The following is a 25,432-nucleotide window of genomic DNA, read 5'->3' on the forward strand; positions in this document are numbered from 1 at the left end:
GTCCAGTAACTGTGCATGATTCATTATTAAGCAACATTCTTTTGAACCTCAAATGTAGCCCCTGTTTTATCCAGATTCTCTTAAGATCTCTATTTGAGAAAATGACAGGTTGAAGATTTGTAATTTAAGTGTTTAAATTCAGATGTGACATCTCTGAAGAACGGACCATAACACCATATTTGTATGTTCTATATCATATTTGTTATTCATTCTTTGGAATTTCAAGTCTTACTCTCATCATCATGTGAATACCCTCTACTCCCCAGACACACACCGTGTTACTGTGCCAACAAGTAGAACTCATCTGATGTTTTCTTTCCAACTGATTTCTTAAGTATTTGGACTAACTGAGTCTGACCACCCACAACCCCTGTAAATTAAATCAGAAACAGGAGTTACACTATTTCCAGTTCCCTGACAATACATTCTGTGGGAATAGCTCAAGTGCTACAAAAGATATGTGGACAGTGATATACAGTGAGGCTGAGAGCCGTTGATGCTGTGCTTGCCCATTTATATGTGGACACTGATTGCCGATGGGACTGATAGATGTTGATGCCGTGGTTGCACTTGTTATATGTGGATACGATTTTACAGTAAGACTGATAGCCGTTGATCTGTGGCTGCCCTTGGTATATGTGGACCCTGATTTGCAGAGAGACTGTCAGCTGTGGATGCTGTGGTTGCACTTGGTATAGGTGGTCACTGATTTCCAGTGAGATTGATAACCGTTGATGCTGTTGTTGCCTTTGTGATATGTGGACACTGAATTACAGTGAAACTGATAGCCGATGATGCAGTAGTAGACCTTGTTATATGGACACTGATTTCCGGTTGGATTGATAGCCATTAAACTTTGCTTGACTTTGTTGTTTGTGGACAGAGATTTCCAGTTAGCCTGAAAACCGTAGATGCTCTGGTTGCACTTTTTATATGTGGGCACTGATTTCCAGTGAGACTGATAGCTGTTGATGGTGTTGACTGCCCTTGTTATATGTGGACACTGACTTGCAGTAAGACAAATATCTGATGACCTGCGATTGACATTGTGATATGTGGGCACTGATTTCAAGTGGATTGATTGTCGTTGACATGTGGTTGCCCTGGTTATATGTGGACCCTGAATTCCAATGAGACTGATAACCTTTGATGCTGTGGTTGTCCTTGTTATATGTACACATTGATTTCCAGTGACACGTATAGCCGTTGATGATGTCGTTGCCATTGTTATATGCAGACCCAGTTTCAGTGACACTTATAGCCATTGATGCTGTGGTTGCACTTGTTATATGTGTACATTGATTTCCAGTGGGTCTGATAGCTCTTGATGCTGTGACTGCACTTGTTGTATGTGGAATCATATTTCAAGTGAGACAGATAGCCGTTGACCTGTGGCTGCCCTTGGTTAATGTGGACACACTTCATGTGATACTGATAGCCGTTGATGCTGTGGTTGCTCTTGTTATATGTGGACACTGATTTCCAGTGAGACATAGACGTTTACCTGTGGTTCCCCTTGTTATATGGGTACACTGATTTCCAGTGAGACATAGAAGTTTACCTGTGTGGGCACATGATATATCCAGACACTGAATACCAGTGAGACAGATAGCTCTGGAATTGTTGTTGCCCTTGTTATTTGTGCACATGTATTACAGTAAGTTGAAAGCCATTGATTCTGTGGGTATACTTGATAATTGTGTTCTCTGATATCCAGTGGAACTGATAGCTGAGGCTGTGGCTGCACTTGTTATATATGGACCAGGATTTCCTGTAAGACTGATATCCATTGATGCTGTGGCTGCCCGTATTATACGGGGACCCTGATTTCCAGTGGGACAGATAGCTGTTGATGCCATGGCTGGCTTTTTATATGTGGACACTGATTAACATTGAGACTGAAGCCGTTGATGCTGTGGTTGCCCTTTTCATATTTGGAGACTGAATTCGAGTGAGACTGATAGCCATTGACATGTTCTTGCGTTTGTTATATATGGACACTGATTTCCAGTGAGACTGATAGCCGTTGAACTCTAGTTGCCGTTGTTATATGGGGACACAGATTTCCGGTGGGACTGATAGCCACTGACCTGTGTTTGTTCTAGTTATATGTGGACACTGATTTCCAGTGAGACTGATATCCGTTGATTCTATGGTTGCCCTATTTATATATGGACCCTATTTCCAGTGAGATTGACAGCCATTGTTGCTGTGGTTGACCTTGTTATATGTGAACACTGATTTCCAGTGAGACATAGGTTGACCTTCGGTTTCCCTTATTATATGTGGACACAAATTTCCAGTGAGACTGATAGCTATTTACTTTCCTTGCACTTGTTAAATGTGGATACTGTTTTCCAGTGAGTCTGATAGCCGTTGATGCTCTCGTTGCCCTTGTTATATGTGGACACTGATATCTAGTGAGACTGATAGCCGTTGACCTGTGGTTTCCTTATTATATGTGGACCCTGATTTCCATTGAGACTGATAGCCATTGATGCTGAAGTTGCCCATGTTATATTGGACACTGAATTCCAGTGAGACTGAGAGTCTTTGAATTGTGGTTGCCCTTTATAAATGTGGACACTGATTTCCAGTGAGACTGATAGCCGTTAACCTGTGGTTGCCCTTGTTATATGTGCACACTGATGTTCAGTGAGGCTGATAGACGTTGATGCTTTGGTTGCCCTTATTATAAGTGGACACTGATTTCCACTGAAACAAATAGCCATTGAACTGTGCTTACCCTCGTTTAATGTGGACACTGTTTTCCAGTGAGACTGATAGCCGTTCATGATCTGGTAGTACATTTTATATGTGGACACTGATTTCCAGTGGGACTGATAGTCGTTCATCTGTGGCTGCCTTATTATATGTGAACGATGGTTTCCAGTGAGACTGATAGCCGTTGATGCTGTGGTTGCCCATGTTATATTGGACACTGATTTCCAGTGAGACTGATAGCTGTTGATGCTGTGAATGCCCTTGTAATATGTGGACACTGATTTCCAGTGGACAAATACATATTGCCTACAGTTGTGCTTGTTATATCTGGACCCTGATTTCCAGTGTGACAGATAGCTGTTGACCTGTGGTTTCCCTTGTTATATGTGGACACTGATTTTCAGTGGATGTGATAGCAAGTGACCTGTGGTTGCCCTTGTGTTATGGGGACCCTCGTTACCAGTGAAAATGATAGCTGTTGATGCTGTGGTTGCCATTCTTATATGTGGACCCTTGTTTTCTGTGTGAGGGGTAGCCGTTGATGCTGTGGCTGCCCCTGATATATGGGGAAACTGATTTCTATGAGACTGAGAGCAGTTGATGCTGTGGCTGCCTGTATTATATGTGAACATTGATTTCCAGTGAGCCTGATAGCAGGTGACCTGTGGTTTCAATTTTTATAGGTGGCCAATTATTTAATTGGCGCTGATAGCTGTTGATATGTGGTTGCCTTTGTTACATGTGGACACTGATTTCCAGTGAGACATAGCTGTAGATCTGTGGTTCCGTGTTATATGGGTACACTGATTTCCAATGTGATGCTTAGACATTGACCTGTGTTTGCACTTAATATATATGGACACTGATTTCCAGTGAGACTGATAGCTGTTGAGTTGTTTTTGCCCTTGTTATATGTGGACAGATATTTACAGTGAGTTTACAGGGGCTGATTCTATGGGTACACATTTAAATGTGTTCACTGATTTCCAGTGGGACCGATAGCTGTTGAGGCTGGGAATGCTCTAGTTTTATGTGAACCATGATTTCCTCTAAGACTGATATCAGTTGATGCTGTGGCTGCCCTTGTTATATGTGGACACTGATACCAGTGGGACACATAGTTGTTGCTGCTGTGGCTGCCCATTTTATATGTGGACACTGATTAACATTGAGACTGATATCCGTTGATGCTGTGGTTGCCCTTTCTATATGAGGACACTGATTCCCAGTGAGGCTGATACCTGTTGACCTGTGGCGGCCCTCTTTACAGGTGGACACTGATTTCCCTGAGACTATTAGCCATTGATGCTATGCTTTCCCTATTTATAAGTGGACACAGATGTCCATTGAGATTGATAGACGTTTTACTGTGGCTGCTCTTGTTATATGTAGACACGGATTTCCAGTGAGACTCATAGCCATCAACCTGTGTTTGCCCTTGATATATTTGGATACTGATTTCCAGTGAGACAGATAGCGGTTGACCCGTGGCTGTCTTATTATATGTTGACGCTCGCTTCCAATGAAACTGAGAGCCGCTGATGCTGAGATTGCCCATGTTATATTGGACACTGAATTCCAGTGAGACTGAGAGTCGTTTAATTGTGGTTGCCCTTATTATATGTGGACACTGATTTCCAGTGAGGCTGGTAGCTGTTGATGATTTGGTTGCCCTTATTGTAGGTGGGCATTGATTTCCAATGAGACTAAAGCCATTGAACTGTGCTTCCCATTGTTAAATGTGGACAGCTTTTTCCGGTGAGATTAGAAGCCGTTCATGCTCTGGTTGCACTTGTTATATGCGGACACTGATTTCCAGTGTGACTGATAGACGTTTATGCTCTGCTTGCCCTTTTTATATGTGGACATAATTTCCAGTGAGAATGATACAATTTTATCTGTAGTTCCCCTTGTTATATGTAGACACTGAATTCCAGTGAGACTGATAACATTTTATGCTCTGGTTTTCCTTGTTATATGTGGACACTGATTTCCAGTGTGACTAATATCTGCTGATGCTGTGGTTGCCCTTTTATATGTTGACACTGATTTACAGGGGGATTGATAGCTTTTGAACTGTGATTACCCTTGATATACTTGGACAGTGATTTCAGTGGGACTCAGAACTGTTGATACTGTGGTTGCACTTGTTATATCTGGCCACTGATTTCCAATGAGACTGATATCCATTGATTCTGTGGTTGCCCTATGTATATACGGACCCTGTTTCCATGAGTCTGATAGCCTTTGTTGTAGTGGTTGACTTTGTTATATGTGAACACTGTTTTCCAGTGAGATATAGGTTGACCTTCATTTCCACTTATTATATATGGACATTGATATCCAGTGAGGCTGATAGCCATTGACCTGTGGCTGCTTATTATATGTGGACCCTTCTTTCCAGTGAAACTGATAGTCTTTGATGCTGAGGTTACCCATGTTATATTGGGACACTGAATTCCAGTGAGACTGAGGGCCGCTGACTTGTGGTCGCCCTTTATCTATGTGGACCCTGATTTCCAGTGAGACTGAAAGCCATTAATCTGTGGTTGGCCTTCTTATATGTGGACACTGATTTCCAGTGAGGCTGATAACCGTTGATGCTTTGGTTGCCCTTATTATAGGTGGACAGTGATTTCCAGTGAGACTAATAACCGTTGAACTGTACTTGCCCTTGTTAAATGTGGACACTGATTTCCAGTGAGACTAATAGCCGTTCATCTGTGGCTGCCTTATTGTATATGGACCCTGGTTTCCATTGAGACTGATAGCATTTTTGCGAGGTTGCCCATGTTATATGGCACACTGAATTGCAGTGAGACTGAGATTCATTGACTTGTGGTTGCTCTTTATATATGTTGACACATTTCCAGTGAGACTGTTAGTTGTTGATGCTGTGGGGTCCCTTGTAATATGTGGACACTGAAATCTTGTGGATGAATAGATGTTGACCTGCAGTAGCTCTTGTTATTTGTGGACACTGATTTCCAGTGTAACAGAAAGCTGTTGACCAGTGTTTTCACTTGTTATATGTGGACACTGATTTTAGTGGACGTGATAGAATTTGACCTGTGGTTACCCTTGTTTTATGTGGACTCTCGTTACCACTGAAACTGATAGCTCTTGATGCTGTGGTTGCCATTCTTATATGTGAACCCTGGTTTCCTGTGTAAGTGTTAGCCATTGATGCTGTGGCTGGCCCTGAGATACGGGGAGACTGATTTCAATGAGACCGATAGCTGTTGATGCTGTGACTGCCTGTGGTATATGTGGACACTGATTTCCTGTGAGAGTGATAGCAGGTGACCTGTGGTTTCACTTTTTAAAGGTCGACAATGATTTAATTGGGAATGATAGCAGTTGATATGTGGTTGCCCTTGTTATATGTGGACACTGATTTCCAGTGAGACATAGCCATAGATCTGTGGTTCCCCTTGATATATGGGTACACTGATTTCCAGTGAGACATTTTGCCACTGACCTATGTTTGCAATTGATATATATGGACACTGATTTCCAGTGAGACTGATAGCTGTTGATATGTTGTTGCCCTCGTTATTTGTGGACAAATACTTACAGTGAGCTGAGAGCCGCTGATTCTGTGGGTACACATTTGCTTTGTGTTCACTGATTTCCAGTGGGTCTGATAGCTGTTGAGGCTGTGGCTGCTGTAGTTTTACATGAACCATGATTTCCTCTAAGACTAATATCATTTGATGCTGTGGCTGCCCTTGTTATATGTGGACCCTGATTACACTGGTACACATAGTTGTTGATGCTCTGGCTGGACTTTTTATATGTGGACACTGATAAACATTGAGACAGATATCCATTGATCCTGTGGTTGCCCTTGGTATATGAGGACACTGATTTCCATTGAGACTAATAGCCGTTGACCTGTGGTTGACTTCTTTATAGGTGGACACTGATTTCCTGGAGACTATTAGCCATTGATGCTATGCTTTCCCTATTTTAAGTGGACACAGATGCCCATTGAGACTGAAAGCCTTTTTACTGTAGCTGCTCTTGTTATATGTAGACACTGATTTCCAGTGAGACTCATAGCCGTCGACCTGTGTTTGCCCTTGATATATTTGGATACTGATTTCCAGTGAGACAGATATCAGTTGACCTGTGACTGTGTTATTATATGTTGACCCTGATTTCCAATGAGACTGAGAGCCGTTGGTGCTGAGGTTGCCCGTGTTATATTGGACACTGAATTCCAGTAAGACTGAGAGTCGTTGAATTGTGGTTGCCCTTGTTATATGTGGACACTGAGTTCCAGTGAGGCTGATAGCCGTTGATGCTTTGGTTGCCCTTATTATATGTGGACTTGATTTCCAGTGAGACTAATAGCCGTTGAACCCTGCTTGCCATTGTTCAATATGGACAGTCTTTTCATTAAGGCAAAAAGCCGTTCATGCTCTGGTTGCACTTTTTATATGCGGACACTGTAGACATTTACCTGTAGTTCCCCTTGTTATATGTAGACACTGAATTCCAGTGAGACTGATAACATTTGAGGCTCTGGTTTTCTTTGGTATATGTGGATACTGATTTTCAGTGAGACTGATATCTCCTGCTGCTGTGGTTGTCCTTGCTATTTGTTGACACTGATTTCCAGTGGGATTGATAGCTTTTGACCTCTGGTTGCCCTTGATATACTTGGATAGTGATTTCCAGTGGGATTCAGAGCTGTTGATCCTGCAGTTGCGCTTGTTATATCTGGCCACTGATTTCCAATGAGACTGATATCCGTTGATTCCTTGGTTGCCCTATATATATATGGACCCTGTTTCCAGTGACACTGATAGCCATTGTTGCTGCAGTTGACTTTGTTATATGTGAACACTGATTTCCAGTGAGACATAGGTTGACCTTCATTTCCCCTTATTATATGTGGACACAGATTTCCAGTGAGACTGATAGATATTGATATTTGCTTGCTCTTGTTAAATGTGGATACTGTTTTCCAGTGAGTCTGATAGCCATTGAGCTCTGGTTGCCCTTGTTATATATGGACACTGGTATCCAATGAGACTGATAGCCATTGATGTGTGGCCACCTTATTATATGTGGACCCTTGTTCCAATTGACACTGTTAGCCATTGATGCTGAGGCTGCCCATGTTATATTGGACACTGAATTCCAGTGAGACTGAGAGCTGTTGACTTGTGGTTGCCTTTTATATATGTGGACGCTGATTTCCAATGAGACAGATAGCCGTTAACCTGTGGTTGTCCTTCTTATATGTGGACACTGATTTCCAGTGAGGTTGATAAATTTTGATGCTTTATTTGCCCTTATGAGAGGTGGACGGTGATTTCCAGTGATACTAATAGCCGTTGAACTGGGCTTGCCTTGTTAAATGTGGACACTGCTTTCCAGTGAGATTGATAGCCATTCATCTGTGGTTGCCTTATTATATGTGGACCCTGGTTTCCAGTGAGACTGATAGCCATTGATGCTGAAGTTGCCCATGTTATATTGGACACTGAATTGCAGAAAGACTGAGAGCCATTGACTTGTGATTGCCCTTTATATATGTGGACATTGATTTCCAGTGAGACTGATATTTGTTGATGCTGTGTGTGCCCGTATAACATGTAGACAATGATTTCCAGTGGACAAATAGAGGTTGACTTGAGGTTTCCCTTGTTATATGTGGACTGATTTCCAGTGAGACTGATAGCTGTTTATGCTGTGGGTGTCCTTTAATATGTGGACACTGATTTCCAGTGGACAAAAGATGTTGACCTGCGGTAGCCCTTGTTATTTTTGGACACTGATTTCAAGTGTGACAGATAGCTGTTGATCTGTGGTTTCCCTTGCTATACGTGGACACTGATTTTAGTGGACGTGATAATATGTGAACTGTGGTTACCCTTGTGTTATGTAGACACTCGTTACCAGTGAAACTGATAGCTGTTGATGCTGTGGTTGCCGGTCTTATATGTGGACCCTGGTTTACTGTGTGACTGGTAGCTGTTTATGCTGTGTCTGCCCCTGATATATGGGGAAAGTGATTTCAATAAGACCGATAGCTATTGATGCTGTGGCTGCCCGTGTTATATGTGGACACTGATTTCCTGTGAGACTGATAGCAGGTGACCTGTGATATCAGATTTTATAGGTGGCCAATGATTTCATTGGGAATTGTAGCAGTTGATATGTGGTTGCCCTTGTTATATGTGGACACTGATTTCCAGTGTGACTGATAGCTGTTGTGCGGTGGGTGCCTGTGTATTTTGTGGACACTGATTTCCAGTGGACGAATAGATGATGACCTGCGGTAGCCCTTGTTATATATGGACACTGTCGCCTGCATCTGGAGATTTGGGACCCATGGCATCAGGACCAGGCAATATTACTCTAAAGGGGGTGCCTTTGCTGACTCATGCTCACCAAGCCTCTCAGCCCAACGAGTGTCCAGCCTTAGGACCCATACAGCTGTGTGTTTAGATACAGTCAATCCAGGTTGCATCGCAGCCCCTGAACGAATTCTGTAAGAATTTATCTCTCACTCAGTGTCTTTTTTTTTCTTTTTTTTTTGTAATTTACTTTTATACTGGGATGTAGCTGATTTTCAGTGCTGTGTTTCTTGCTGCTGTACATCCACTTGATTCACTAACAGAGAGACATCGAAAAATTCTTTTCCAGATTCTTACCAGTCGTATATAATCTTTTCCAGTGTGTAGACTGTGCTGAGTCCAGTCCTTTGAGGTATAGAGTAACTCTTGTTGATTCCCTATTTGGTCTATGGAACGGTATGTGTGCTCATCTCAAACTCCAGGTTTATGCCTCACCTCAAGCGACCTTTGCACTCTAGCAGTTATAAGTGAGTTTTCTAAAAGTGTGATTCTGTGTCTCTTTTGTCATTTAGTTCATGTGTCGCAATTTTGATATTACACCTATAACTGATATCTTATAAGTCTCTTTTTCTGTCTGACTTATGTCACTGAGAATGATCGTACCTAAGTACACCAGAGTTGCTGCAACTGGCCTTATTTCATTGATATCATGGCTGAGTTATATTCCATTGTAAATAAGTATCACATCTTCTTTATCCATGTTTTCCTTCCAGGGAAATTCCGGTTGTATCCAAGTCGAGGCTCTTGTAAACAGACCAGCACTAAACGTTGTGGTGCCTGTGTCCTGTCAAGTTTTGGTTTTCCCAAGATATATGCCCATGAGTGGAAGTGCCATATGCTCTGTAGCTTTGTTGCTTAGATTTTTTTGGGAAATACAATACACTACTCCAGAGTGCCGTTGGCAATTTACCTTCCCACAATCAGCGTAAAAAGGCTCCCTTTTCTCCACACCCTATCCTGCATTTCTGGTTTTTACACTTTGTGAGGATGCCCCTTCTGACTGATGCAAAGTGATATCTCTGTGTTGTGTTGATTTGCACCACGAAACTTCTTGGTTGGCCAAAAGGGCATACGCGTTTTTCCTGAATATATTCAGGAAAAACGCATACACCCACTTTGGCCAATGACATCTTTGAAGAAGTTCTGCCCCTGTCCATGTGCTTTCGAGGCGAGACAAAACTCCCTATTGAAATCCCGTTCCCGCAATTCTGCCTTGCTTTCAAGTTCTTTTTCATGACTTACCTCAAGGCATTTTTCCATGTTAGGTATCATTTACAATCCTGCAGGATTGTGAATTGCAGTGCCCCTGAGCCCCAATTTTCAATTTGTTTCTTTGGCATCTGGCCACAAAACAGCAGGATTGCTTCAAGGCCTATTCTGGTTCCGAGGGCAAGCTGGGCCTTTGGTCAATTCCTCTTCCTCATTGGAAATTAGAGTGGCATGCGCCTGTCCAAACACCTAGGCGTTGTTTCTCATTGTTACCCCCGTCCAGTTCATCCTCCAGACAAATTCCAAACTGTGCGAAAAAGGGTGTTGAAGGTGCTGATATCCCCAAGGGGGGAGATTGTAAGGAAAGAGGCTGGAGGTGGGAACCTGAGCACCAGGAGATGAGATGAGCTTGTTTTTCCAAACTCTCCCCGATCCGATGGGGTACCATCCTCTGTGTGTCCCATGCATGTTTTAGCTGTACGAAGGGTCGCCTGGATCTGGAGATTTGGGACCCATGGAATCAGGACCAGGCAGTATTACTCTAAAGGTGTTGCCTTTGCTGACTTCTGCTCACCAAGACTCTCAGCCCCACGAGTGTCCAGCCTTAGTTCCCATCCAGCTGTGTGTATAGATATGGTCAATCAAGGTTGCCTTGCAAACCCTGAACGAATTGTGTAAGATTTTACCTTTCACTCAGTGTTTTTTTTTGTGTGTGTGTGATTTATTTTTATAATGGGATGTAGCTGATTCTCAGTGCTGTGTTTCTTGCTGCTGTACATCCACTTGATTCACTTACAGAGAGACATCGATAAATTATTTTTCCGATTCTTACAAGTCATATATAATCTGTTCCGGTGTGTAGAGTGTGCTGAGTGCAGTCCTTTGAGGTTTAGAATAAGTCTTGTTGATTCTCTATTTGGTCTATGGAATGGTATGTGTGTTCATTTCAAACTCCTGGTTTACGTGTCACGTCAACCGACCTTTGCACTCTTGCAGTCATAAGTGAGTTTTCTAAATGTGTGATTCTGTGTCTATTTTGTCATTCAGTTCATGTGTAGCAATTGTGATGTTCCACCTATAACTGATATCTTATGATAAGTATCTTTCTCTGTCTGACATATGTCACTGAGAATGATTGTACCGAAGTACACTCAAGTGGTTGCAACTGGCCTTATTTCATTGATTTCATGATGAGTTATATTCCATTGTAAATACGTATGACATCTTCTTTATCCATGTTTTCCTTCCAAGGAAATTGTGGTTGTATCCAAGACAAGGTTCTTGTAAACAGACCAGAACTAAACGTTGTGGTGCCTGTGTCCTGTCGAGTTTTTGTTTTCCCTAGATATACGCCCATAAGTGGAAGTGCTGTATGTTCTGTAGGTTTGTTTCTTAGATTTTGTTGGGAAACACAATACACTTCTCCAGAGTGCCGTTGACAATTTACCTCCCAGAATCAGCGGAAAAAGGCTACCTTTTCTCCACGCCCTACCGTGAATTTCTGGTTTTTACTCTTTGTGAGGATGGCTCTTCGGACTGATGGGAAATGATACCTCTTTGTAGTGTTGATTTGCACCACCCGCCTGCTTGGTTGGCCAAGAAGGGCGTATGCTTTTTTCCTGAATATATTCAGGAAAAAAGCATACGCCCTTTTTGGTCAAGGTTATTGTTGAAGAAGTTCTGCCCCTTTCCATGTGCTTTCGAGGAGAGACCAATCTCCCTTTGAAATCCCGTTTCGGCAATTCTGCCTTGTTTCAAGTCCTTTTTTGTGACTTACCTCAAGACATTTTTCCACGTTAGGTATCTTTTACAATCCTACATGATTGTGAATTGCAGTGCCTCTGAGCTCCATTTTTCAACTTGTTTCCTTCGGAACTGGACACAAAACAGCAGGATTGCTTCAAGCCCTATACCGGTTCCGAGGGCAAGCTCATCCTTTGATCAGTTCCTCTTTCTCATTGGAAATTAGAGTGGCATGCGCCTGCCCAAACACCTTGCCATTGTGTCTCATTGTTCCCCCCATTCCATTTCATCCTCCGGACAAATTCCAAACTGTGTGAAAGAGAGTGTTAAAGGTGCTGGCTTACCCACCTGGGGAGATGTTTAGGAAAGATGCTGGAGGTGGGAACCAGAGCGCCAGGAATTGAGGTGGTTTTTCCAAACTCTTCCCGATCTGATGGTGTACCATCCTCTGGGTGTCCCATGCATGTTGTAGCTGTACGAAGGGTTGCCTGCATCTGGAGATTTGGGACCCATGGGATCAGGACCAGGCAGTATTACTCTAAAGGGACTGCGTTTGCTGACTCATGCTCACCAAGCCTCTCAGCCCCACGAGTGTCCAGCCTTAGGTCCCATCCAGCTGTGTGTTTAGATATGGTCAATCCAGGTTGCCTCGCAGACCCTGAACGAATTGTATAAGAATTTACCTTTCACTCAGTGTCTTTTTTTTTTTTTTTTGTAATTTATTTTTATAATGGGGTGTAGCTGATTTTCAGTGCTGTATTCCTTGCTGCAGTACATCCACTTGATTCACGTACGGAGATACATCGATAAATTCTTTTCAGATTCTTACCAGTCGTATATAATCTTTTCCAGTGTGTAGAGTTTGCTGAGTCCAGTCCTTTGAGGTTTAGAGTAAGCCTTGTTGGTTCCCTATTTGGTCTATGGAACGGCACGTGTGCTCATTTGAAACTCCTGGTTTATGCCTCACCTCAACCGACCTTTGCACTCTAGCAGTTATAAGTGAGTTTTCTAAATGTGTGATTCTGTGTCTCTTTTGTCATTTAGTTCATGTGTAGCAATTTTGATATTCCACCTATAACTGATATCTTATGAAGTCTCTTTCTGTCTTACTTATGTCACTGAGAATGATCATACCTACGTACACTCGAGTGGCTGCAACTGGCCTTATTTCATTGATTTCATGGATGAGTTATATTCCATTGTACATGCATATGACATCTTCTTTATCCATGTTTTCCTTCCAAGGAAATTTCAGTTGTATCCAAGTCGAGGCTCTTGTAACAGACCAGCACTACACGTTGTGGTGCCTGTGTCCTGTTGAGTTTTTGTTTTCCCAAGATATACACCCATGAGTGGAAGTGCCATATGCTCTATAGCTTTGTTTCTTAGATTTTTTTGGGAAACACAATACACTTCTCCAGAGTGCCGTTGGCAATTTACCTACCCACAATCAGCTTAAAAAGGCTCCCTTTTCTCCACGCCCTATCCTGCATTTCTGGTTTTTACTCTTTCTGAGGATGCCCCTTGGGACTGATGTGAAGTGATATTTCTTTGTAGTGTTGATTTGCACCGCGCGCCTGCTTGCTTGGCCAAAAAGGGCATATGCGTTTTTTTGTGAATATATTCATGTAAAATGCATATACCCTTTTTGGCCAACGACATCGTTGAAGAAGTTCTGCCCCTTTCCATGTGCTTTCGAGGTGAGACCAATCTCCCTCCTGAAATCCCATTCCCAAAATTCTGCCTTGCTTTCAAGTCCTTTTTGGTCAGTTACCTCAAGGCATTTTTCCACGTTAGGTATCTTTTACAATCCTGCAGGATTGAGAATTGCAGTGCCCCTGAGGTCCACTTTTCAACTTGTGTCTTTGGGAACTGGCCACAAAACAGCAGGATTGCTTCAAGCCCTATTCCGGTTCCCAGGGCAAGGTGAGCCTTTGGTCATTTCGTCTTCCTCATTGGAAATTAGAGTGGCATGTGCCTGTCCAAACACCTAGGGCTTGTCTCTCATTGTTTCCCCCCATTCCAGTTCATCCTCCGGACAAATTCCAGACTGTGCGAAACAGGATATTGAAGGTGCTGACTTCCCCTAGTGGGGAGATTGTTAGGAAAGAGTCTGGAGGGGGTAACCCGAGCACCCGGAGATGAGGAGATGATGTGCCTTTTCTTAAACTCTTCCCGATGCAATATTGTACCATTATCAGTGTGTCCCATGCATGTTTTAGCTGTACGAAGGGTCCCCTGCACCTGGAGATTTGGGATCCATGGAATAGGGACCAGGAAGTATTACTCTAAAGGCGTCGCATTTGCTGACTCATCCTCACCATGCCTCTCAGCCCCACGAGTGTCCAGCCTTAGGGCCCATCTAACTGTACGTCTAGATGTGGTCAATCCAGGTTGCATCACAGCCCCTGAGCGTATTTTGTAACATTTTCTCTCTGTCTTTTTTTTAGTTTTTTTGCAATTTATTCTTATAATGGGGTGTAGCTGCTTTTCAATGCTGTCTTTCTTGCTGCTGCACATCCACTTGTTTCACTTACAGAGAGACATCCATAAATTCTTTTTCAGATTCTTACCAGTCGTATATATTCTTTTCTGGTGACTAGAGTGTGCTGAGTGCAGTTCTTGAGCTATAGAGTAGGTCTTGTCGATTACCTATTTGGTCTTTGGATCGGTATCTGTGTTAATTTCCACCTTCTGGTTTATGTCTCACCCCACCCCACCTTTCCCCTTTAGCAGTCATAAGTGTGTTTTCTAAATGTGTGACTCTGTTTCTGTTTTGTAATTTAGTTCATGTGTAGCCATTTTTAGATTCCACCTATAAATGATACCTTATGTTAAGTGTCTTTTTGTGTCTGACTTATGTCACTTAGAATGATCGTACCTAAGTCCACCCGAGTTGCTGCAACTGGCCTTATTTCATTGATTTCATGGCTGAGTACTATTCCATTGTACATAAGTACCATATCTTCTTTATCCATTTTTTCCTTCTAAGGACATTTATATTGTTTTCAAGTTGAGGCTCCTGCAAAAGTGCTGCACTAATATTTGAAGTGCCTCTGTCCTATCGATTTATGGTTATCCTGAGATATACCCCCAGGAGTGGAAGTGCTGTATGCTCTGTAGCTCTATTGTTTTTTAATTAATTAATTAATCTTTTTTGCCTGTGTTGGGTCTTCGTTACTGCACGTGGGATTTCTCTAGTTGCAGGAAGTTGGGGCTACTCTTCGTTGAAGTGCGTGGTCTTCTCATTGCAGTGTCTTGTCTTCTTTTGGAGCCTGGGCTCTAGGTGTCAGGCTTCAGTAGTTGTGGCACACGGGCTCCGTAGTTGTGGCTCACGGGCTGTAGAGCACAGGCTCAGTAGTTGTGGCGCACAGGCTTAGTTGCTCCGCAGAATGTGTTATCTTTCTGGATCAGGGCTCGAACCTGTGTCCTCTGCCTTGGCAGTTGGATTCTTAACCTCTGTGCCACCAGGAAGTCTCTGTAGCTCTATTTTTTAGAATTTTTAGGAAACATCATACCCTTCTCCAGTGTGGCTGTTAGCAATTGACATTCCCACCATCAGCATAGCAGGGTTCCATTTTCTCCACGTCCTCTCCTCCATTTCTTGTTTTTACACTTTGTGAGGATGGCCATTCTGACTGGGGAAAAGTGCTACATCTTGTAGTGTTGATTTGTATTTCCCGCATGTTTGGTTGGCCACAAAGTTCGTATGGGTTTCAACCTGTACACCCTTTTTGGCCAACTGAATCATAGGCAATGTTGAGCAGCTTTCATGTGCTTTAACAGCGAGTCCAATCTACCTCTTGCAATCCGGTTCCTGCAATCCTGCCTTGTTTTCAAGTCCTTTTCAGTTACTTACCCCAAGACATTTTCCCACCATAGTTGTCATTTACAACCCTGCAGGCGTTGTGGATTGCAGTGACCCTGAGCAACTGTCTTCAACTTGTTTCTGGAACCGGCCACAAAGTGGCAGGATTGCTTCAAGCCCCATTCTGGTTACAGGGCCAGCCTGAGCCTTTGGGAAATTCCTCTTCCTGATTGGAAATTAGAGTGGCATGTGCTGTCCAAACACGTAGAGCTTGTTTCTTATTCCTTCCCCCCCCTTCCCTTTCATCCTCCTGATAAATTGCAAGCCATGCACGACCGGCTGTTGAGGGTGCTGACTTCCCCAGGTGGGGAGACTCTAAGGAAAGAGGCTGGAGCAGGGAACCCCTCCCCCAGGACATGTGGAGATAAGGTGACTTTTCCAAACTCTTCCCGCCCATTCGACCCCCCATCCTCTGGGTTCTGTCCGGACACCGCGGGGTTTCCAGCGGTGCGGGGCTCTGGCACCGCCCTGCAGGGAGCAGGCCTGCTACCCGCGCCTGCAGCGCCGCCTGCTGGTCTCTCCGTCCTCCCATCAGGCACAGTATTCCACCTTCCCTGCTGCCTCAAATGATCTGTCTCCTCACTGTCCTGTGATGAGCCCCTCGTCCCCACCGCCATCAACCCCAGCTCCACATCCCTCCTCCAGCCTCAGGGATGACCCAGGACTGGGCTCCCCACCTGCCCACCCTTGGTCTGTGTCCTCAGTTCACCTGTGCAGACAGGTGAGGATCCCCTCCAGAGGCTCCCAAACACTTCACCCCTACATCCTCCCTGGGGTCGGCCCACGTCCTGTCCGGATGTTCCACCCTCACCAAGCCCCCAAGTACATGGCAAGGGCAGGCATCAGGCTTGTTGCGTGCACTGCTGTGCGTCCTGCTGTATACACAGACATGACCCTGCCCCAGGGTGCAGGAAAGGCAGCCTTACCTCGGGATGTGGGGAGAGGGGCTGCCCACAGGGTGGACATCAGCTCTCGACTCACCAGGCAAGGGCAGCCGGGTTCTCGCTCCTTGGACCCTTTCTCACCCAGCCGGACCATGACCCGGCTTTATTCCCACACCCGTTGTCCCTCCATTGGCCTCGCTCTTGTGAGCAGAGCAGGACAGTGTGGTCTGTGGTTACAGGCTGAGACACACAGACACTGGCTGACCCGTGTGCACCCATGCTGACCACATGGAACAGGCACTGCACCAGGGCCTGTGCGGTGTAGGTTCACCTGCCCACAGGGAGGCCGGGCCTCTGTCCTGGCTCTAGGAGGTCACCTTGAGTGTGACAGGAGTGTCCGTGCTCCATGGGCCTCAGTCCAGGCTGGTCTGTGCTGATGGCACGATGCACGGTGGGGCTTCCTGAGTCCCCCCTCCGGGGGCTGGAGGCCAAGGTGAGGCACATGGTGGTCCCCACATTGACATGACAGACCCCAATAAACCCTGCACTTCAGGACTCAGGTGGGATTTCCTGGCCTGCCACAGCCGAGGATGCTGGACCCTGCTCGTCACTTGTGTCCTCGCTGATTTTATCTTGCATCCTTCACCATAATAAACCCTGGGTATAACAGCTTCAGGGAATTCTGGGAGCCTCCAAGAAAAAAGAAGTTGTGGAGGGGGTCTCTGAGTTCCCAACTCTGCAGTTGGGGTCAGAAGTCGGTGGGGAGGATCTTGGGGCCCTGGAATCTGAAGGGCCCCTCTACCAGGGGAGGGGTAGGAGATCCTGGGTGGTAGTTAAGCTGAGTCCAAGGCCCTCCAGCATAGGAGGCATCCTAGCCCCAGGGATCCTGAAGAAGCTGGCTCCCTCCTCCCCTCCACCTCCAGGCCTGGTCTCTGCTCTTGAGAAATTCCGTAGGGTGGAGTCTTGGTGCTGGAGGTGCCCCGATGCTGTGGCCTCCTGAGCCTCCAGTGAGGATAAGGGGAGTGGGGGAAAACTTGTTCACAGAAAGGGAGCTTCTGCCGGAACAAAGGCTGGGTCTGCTGCCCCCGACCCCAGGTGCACTGGGGCAGGAATGTGAGAGCGAGGCTCCTTCCCCTCCCAAGACACACAGGACACATGGGCGCTGGTCGCTGGACTCCCACACAATATTAAAATCTCCCTCGCAGGCCTGTTGGGTGAGAGACACTATTTAAAGACTATTAATGGGGCCAGGGGGACCCAGAGGGTGAAGCTGGGGTGGGGAGAGTTGGAAAATCACCCAAGGACATGCTCTCCCTGCAGCGACCCCCCAGGTGAGCTGAGGTGGAGGTGGACCCATCAAGTCAGAGCCCACATTCGGGGTCTTTGAGGGACAAATAGCCAAGCACCCCCAGTACTTGCCTACACCTGCTGCAATTAGGGCCTGCCCTGTCTTCTTCATGGCCAAGTTCTCACCCCTCCCAGAAGCCCTCTTGGGGGTTAATGGGATGGGGGTGCCCATGGCAGGACCGGAGGGTCTGTGGTGGGCTGGAGGCCACGTGGCAGGCAGGAGGGCTCCCACCCATCCTGCTGGTCCCCACCTCCTGGTCATAGGCCCGCACAGAGTCCACCAGGCTGTGGATGTGGTAGAAGGTGCAGAGGTCCGGGGACCGGTCCAGCCCATGCAGGTGTCTGACCACCGAGCAGTCAATGTAGAGTATTCTCAGGAAGCCCTGGTCGTGCTCGCACCCTCCCAGGAAGGACACGTCAGCATGGTTCCTGGAATGACCGGAGGTCGGCCAGAAGCGCCCCCCACCCAACTTCACTGTTACCACAAGAAACAAGAGGCAACTCCGTGCAGAAAGACAGAACATCACCAGCCTGATGCTGTCCTGAGGAAGGTCGGCTGGCATCAGGGAACTGGGTGCTATAGTGGGTTGAGTGGGGGGTCCCCCCAAAAGTTATGTCCAAGTCATGCCCACCAGAATCTGAGAATGGAACCTTATTTGGAAGTAGGGTCTTTGCAGGTATAATTAGTTACGGATCTGGAGATGAGGTCATCCTGGATCTGGGTGGCCCTAAATCAGGGTCAGTGTCCTTCTAAGAGACAAGCGGAGAGACACAGACACACAGGAGACACCATGTGAAGACAGAGGTAGAGACGGGAGGAATGCGGCCACAAGCCCAGGGATGCCTGGAGCCCCCAGAAGCTGGAAGAGGCAGGCAGGACCCTCCCCTGGAGCCTCCGGAGGGAGCGCGGCCCTGGGACACCTTGACCTCAGACGTCTGGTCTCCAGGACTGAGAGAGGACAGGTTTCTGTTACTCTGGGCCTCCATTTGCGGTCGTTTGTCACAGCTGCCCTGGGAAGCTAATGCAGCTGGTGAGCAGCTCCCTGGGCTGATCTAAACCCTCCCTCCTCCCGTTAGGGGCAGCCCCCTGCGCCTGGGCTGTTTGCACAAACTATGTGGTTCATGCTGAGCCCCGGCTCCCCTTCTGGGCACTGGCATTTTGGAGGGTGAGGGCAGACAACACCACGTGACCAGCCCCCAGCCAGGTGCCAAGCCTCTAATGAGCTTCCCTGGGAGGACGGCGGTGTGGGTAACTGTCATGGTTCTGCCCTTCGTCGCTGGGGGAAGAGACACCACAGAGACCCTCGAGGGAAGGAGGGGGCATGAAGGGTCATGAGGTGACCGCAGCAGGGGCCCTCCCTCCCGGGCATCCCTACTGCGTGCTGTGACCCATCTCAGCTGTGAGCACACAAGCCACAAGCATGTGCTGGGTCCTGTGAGCCTCCCAGCCAGTCCCTGAAGGTGAGGGCGGCCCTGCAGACCCCAGCCCTTTCCTCCACGTCTAGTAGGTGGAAGAGCCACTTCTCCTTGCCATTCCAGAAGCGGTTCTGGGGCTGTCCTGGGAGGGCTTCTGGGGTTATGCGGGCTGAGCCCCTGTTGCTATGCACCCACTTCCCCACAAGAACGTCCAGAGCAAGCAGTTTGCCCTGTTGCCTGAATGGCCCCCCACCAGTTTTCTCAGGAAAGAATCAGGGGGTTCTGTAGCAGCGTCTGCAGGCAGCTCTGCTTCTGGACCCACGTTCACATCTTCTGTGTAAACACCGAGAACCTTCCCTGACACGTGCCCCCAGCTGACCACCTCCGCATGCCGACCACAGGCCCCAGTGCAGGCGTCAGACTGACCGCCTGTCTCAGCCTCCTCCTCTTGTTGTCAGAGCTGCTCCAGGCCCTTGCTCAAAACCCGTGGACCCACCATTAACAGGGCTGTCCTCCACCCCCCAACTTCAGCAGTTCACCTAAGTATTTAAGTTAAAGGGTCCAGAGATAAGAAAGGAAGCTACAAACAAACAAACAGATGGAACCAGCTGGGACCAAGATGGCAACGAATGTGACCTCCAACAGACCCTGAGTCTCCTCACAGGTTGAATTGACTATATCAGCATATTAAGTGACACACCTATTGGTGGCCATGACTGGACATGAAGGACCAAAGACGGGTAAAAGGAGGTGGTACCCCACTCGCTTGGGAAAAGCCCTGTCCCTTCCCCGGAAGGCCTCTTCATCCCCATCATTAGCCTCACTCCTCCTCCCTTTGTCTTTACTCTTTAAAATTAAACCACTCTCTCCAGGAGGGCGAGAAGTTGATCTGTGAACTGAGTTCCCACTTCTCCATTCTTTGGCCACTGAACAGAGCCTGTGCTGTGTTGGTCTCAGCTTTGGTTTTGTTATTTGCCTACTTGAACCCACATGGAAAAAGGAAACGTTCCCCGCTGAGGCAGAGCGCCTCGCCAGGCTCGGGCCCGAGCAGGGTCCATGTGACTTCACTTGGTAACAGTCTGTAAAGGGACGGCGGTCTCTGCCCGTGGGGTGGTGGGAGGGAACACCTGGAGCCACAGCACCGGTTCCGTGGACAGCACGGCCCCTCGTGGGCCTGGACCGTGTGCTGTCGTCCCCCCACGCCTGACACCCCCTGACAGTCATGACGCGGTGACACTGGCTGCTGGGCGTCCAGTCAGGAGGGACCAGAGGCAGCACCTGGGGCCAGATCAGACGTGCCTTTTCACGGGCAGGGGACATGGGAGATATTAGGACTTTGTGTCTAGAAAACTAACCAAGCGGCTAGAAGGTGATCTGAGCTGTGGACGTGAAACCCACGTGCGAGGTGAGAGCTCCCACTGGACACTGGCTTGGAAGCTTCCACACAGGGGATGACCACACCAGTGCTTCCCGCCCGACCCCTCCAGGCCTCCCTGGCGGGCACGGCTGGACCTGCGCTCCTCAGGCTCCCCGACCCCGAGCCTGAAGGTCTGATGCTGGCAGGGCCTGGGGACGCGAGTGGTCACCCCACCAACGCTGCTCGGCTCCTCCTCCCCAGTGACCAGGGGAGGGAAGCCCCGTGGAGTCTGAGGCCCGGCACAGGCAAAGCTTGTCGCACCCCCTCCTCAGGACCCCCGGCCCCGCCCTGCTTCCTCAGCCCACCGTCTGCCCCTCCCGGTGCCCGCATCCCACCGACCCGCATTCCTGGTGTGGACGTCCAAGTACACAAGCTGCTCCGTGTCCTCTTCCCACGTGGGACACCCCCATCCCCGCTTCTCCCTAATGATGGCCTGGACCTCAACTGCTCTGGGCAGGAAGAGGGCCGAGGAGGAGGCCGGCCTGTCCCATCTGCCTCCCGGGGGCCCAGACACAGGGCTCGGGGGCGGCTGGGCCTTGAGGTCTGGATGCTTCCAGGTGTGGGATGAACCTGCCACTGCCCACTGGAGCTGCTCTTTCCGAGATTCAGGAAACCGGGGGACCTACCAAACAGAGCCCATCCCCAGGCTCTGCTGCAAGTCTGCTCGGATTTGCTCTCCTGATCCTGAAGACAGACCTGCGGGAAACAAGGCCTGCGATTCCCATACTGACGCTGTTCTCTGGAATTTCCACTAGACCCCTTCCTACCCTGTTCTGAGCAAATTACTAGTCAATCCACGCTACCATCACCCCACGAGCAGACTAGGAAGCTGAGGCTCCGAGAGGCCAAGTAATCCAGCCGGAAGCAAGCTGTGGGACCACGGAGTGGGGTCTGCACCCGCCGCCCGCCCAGGGGGACTGCCCACTCCCCACAGCTTCCACACCTGTTCCCTTCGCCCCCCTCCCGGGACCAGCTCACAGAGCCTCCTCTTGGGGGATTCACTTACCTTCTTCTAACAGGATCCGTCTCACTATCCTGTTTTGGGATCATCTGGAAGGCGTGTCACTCTGAAGCAGGTTCAGCTTCATGTCACCAGGGCAGCTTTCCTGGATCACACTTACTACCTGCACGTCCACTCCCAGCTCAGACCTAGAAAGGCCCCCTTGGCCCCGAGACCCGTGGCTCTGCCTGGGCTCCCACCCTCTCCTGCCTGGTCCATCCCTCTCATGTCCCCTGCAGGGTCACCAGGAGCTGCCACCTGCCCCAGGCAGGCTGTCTGCTCTGTCCTGGGGAGGCCTCCGTGGTGTCAGGTGGACGACACAAGAGGTACCCATGGGGCCTCCCTCACGCAGCACAGTGGCCAGCACCCGCCTACTGACCGCATCACTCTAGATGGACAGGGGTTCAGGGAATCTGTGGCATCTCCTGGTTCTCATTTCATCCCAGCACTGCCCACAGGGAAGTTGCTAAGCAACTCTGTGCCGGCTGCACAGAGAGGACACTCATACACACGCCCCCCTCCCAGCACACGTGGCTCTCGTGGCCAAGCCCCTCCCGGGATATGGAGCTCACCTGGACAGGTACCCAGCAGCCCCCGGGGCTCTCGTGGTCAGTCCCCTTCCAGGATATGGAGCTCACCTGAGCAGGTACCCAGCAGCCCACGGGGCTCTTGTGGTCAGGTCGTTCCCAGGATATGGAGTTCAGCTAGGCAGGCACCCAGCAGCCCACGGGGCTCTTGTGGTCAGGCCCCTCCCAGGATATGGAGCTCACCTGGGCAGGCACCTAGCAGCCCATGGGGCTCCCGTGGTCGAGCCCCTCCCCGGGTATGGAGCTCACCTGGGCCAGCACCCAGCAGCCTACAGGGCTCTCGTGGTCAGGCCCCTCCCTGGGTATGGAGCTCCCCTGGGCAGGTACCCCAGCAGGGCTGGGCACACAGGAACCATGCACGTGGCCCTCATTGCAGAGCACCCCCAGCCCACCTGTCGCTCAGAGCTGACACAGAGCACCTCAGAGCAGGGCTTGAACTAACAAACAGCAGCTCCGACAGGTCTGTGGCCCTGGGCTTCACTGTGTGTGGCCTCCTTCCACCGGGTCTTCCAGAGGCTTCCACTGCAGCCGGGGCACCAGGCCTCTGTCTCCACCCACCACCCCTCTTCTCCCTGACTCCTTGGTCCCTCTCATTAGGAGAGGGTCTTCTTGAAGTTGTCTCCCACTCATGGACCAGACAAAATGATTAGAAAACAAGCCAGGGCTGCCGCCCCTTGTCTATCCTGACTCTCAGGACCCTACACCTGTTCCTTGGACCTGGCCGGTGCAGCAAGGCCCATTTTCTGCAACTCTGAGCCCCTGAGGGACGAGGATTGGCTGACCTGGGCAGCCTGACCCGGCCGGCCAGCCCTCCCAAGGTGTGCCTGGGTTGAGGTCTATATAAACACCCACGGCTCTGTGGGTGGCCCGGTGTGAGTGGGGCTCTGCTGGACTTTCTGCAGGAGTTGCCGGGCTGCCACCTGCTAAAGAAGAGGATGTGTCACCAATACCTGCCGTTGGAATTTCTCCCTGGTAGAGGTGAGGAAAGAAAAAAGCAGTGGGGGCCAGGCGAGGAGGGGCACCTCAGGTAGGGAAATGGAAAGCTTCCAGAAGAATGCCTGGGTCCAGGACCATCCTGCCTGGCCTGCAGATACCAACTCGGCCTGCGTGCTGTCGCTGGCGTGACTCCAAGGCCTTTCCTCTGGGCTTTAAAGTCTTCGTACATATTCAGGTGTTTTATCTGGGAAGGGTGGAAAAAGTTCAGGAGCAGCTGGCCGGGAGGTCAGCTCACGTTTACTCAGAGGTGCCTCGGCACGGTCCCCCAGCCTTGCAATGAGGACGCTCCTTGCGGCGGGTGGGGGGGTGGTGCTGCTGGCTGCATGGGAGACGATTCCCCACCTGTGACCAACTTCAGAATTGTTTACCACTGGGGCAAGTGTCCTGGTAGGGTTTTCATCTTTGTAACTAGTGGGTTCTTAATGAGCAACGTGAACGGTGACATCAGAAGTCCTGAATCAGGATGGAAATACTTATCCCTAACATGTACAGGCATAAAAACCTGGGGAGGCCATGTGCAGCCGGCACCCTTAGGGACGGGCTTCCGACTGACCCCTCAACGTTCTGGTGTCCAGCCACTGCTTTAGGATCTCTGGGGCCCAATGCTGACTCTCAGGTCTCTGCAATCCAGCCTCTGTCGGCCTTTAATGAGACCCGCACTTCCAGGATCCTACAGAGTAGGGTCTGTGTGACCATTCTGTGGCTTGTGTAACAAATGACCACAAGCTGGGTGGTTTAAAACAACAAGAATTCATCCTCCCCCAGTCCTGGAGACCAGACATCTGAGATCAAGGTGTTGCAGGACGGAAGTCTCTCCAGAGGCTCCAGGATAGGGTTCTTCCTGCCTTTTCCAGCTTCTGGGGGCTCAGGAGTCCCCAGGCCTGTGGCTGCATCCCTCCCATCTCTGCCTCTGTCTTCACGTGGCTTCTCCTCTATGTCTGTGTTTCTCCTCTTTTGTCTCTCACAAGGACTCTCTCAATTGGATTGAGGGCCACCCTAACCCAAGATGACCTCACCTTGAGATACTGAACTGCATATACAAAGACGCTTTTCCCAGGTAGGGTCCTGTTCACGTGTTCTGGGGGGGCACATCTTTTGGGGCCAGCATTCAACCCATTACCTGTGTATAAAATAACCTTCTTTTAGGAGATTACCAAGGTCCCGTATAGACTGGCACAGAGAGCAGCCATGTGGGTGGGGGTCTGGGAAGAATGAGGACCCTGGAATCGCCTGGAAGGGATGAAGTCCTGGCTGCATTAGGTGAGCTCTTCCACCACGTGGTCCATGGAAACAGCCACTCTACTCTGTCCGTGGAAAGGGACCCAGTGCCGAGTCCAGAAATGGTTATATTGCAAAGCTGGCTCTTCTGGGATTTCATCATCAGTAGTATCATGTAACCAATAACTATGGGCTTGGAGGAGTCACTCTCTGGCACATGATGACAGCACTGTCACTTTAGGCTCATCAAACCTAGAATAGGAATGTTTGAAGAAGAAGAATTTGGGAGATGACGAAGCTTGGTTGTCAAGGAAACTGAGCAGGTTTGTCAAGGAAACTTCTCCCTTAAACTGAAGGCAGGGCTGGGAGAGCTGGACTCCAGGGATCATTTAAAGGGGCTGCTCTGAAGCACCATCACCTGAGAGGTGGTCTCAGCGTGAGCTGGGGTTTGAGAAAAGTGTGATGAGATTGAGCCTGACTTTCTGTGACAGCTGGGGAGGGGTTTGTAAAGCACCTTGGCTTTTAAAGCAAAGTTTGTTGCACAAAGTGTCTCCCAAAACTGGGCTGAAGCTCAAGATGTCTCTGTCCCCTTCTTGTGAGAGTCCAGGGCAGGTGCGTGTCGGAGCCCAGGCTCTATCCCCCTTGTTTC

This window comes from Balaenoptera physalus, assembly GCF_965194825.1.
Source record: "Balaenoptera physalus genome assembly, chromosome: 14".
NCBI classification, from domain to species: Eukaryota; Metazoa; Chordata; class Mammalia; order Artiodactyla; family Balaenopteridae; genus Balaenoptera; species Balaenoptera physalus.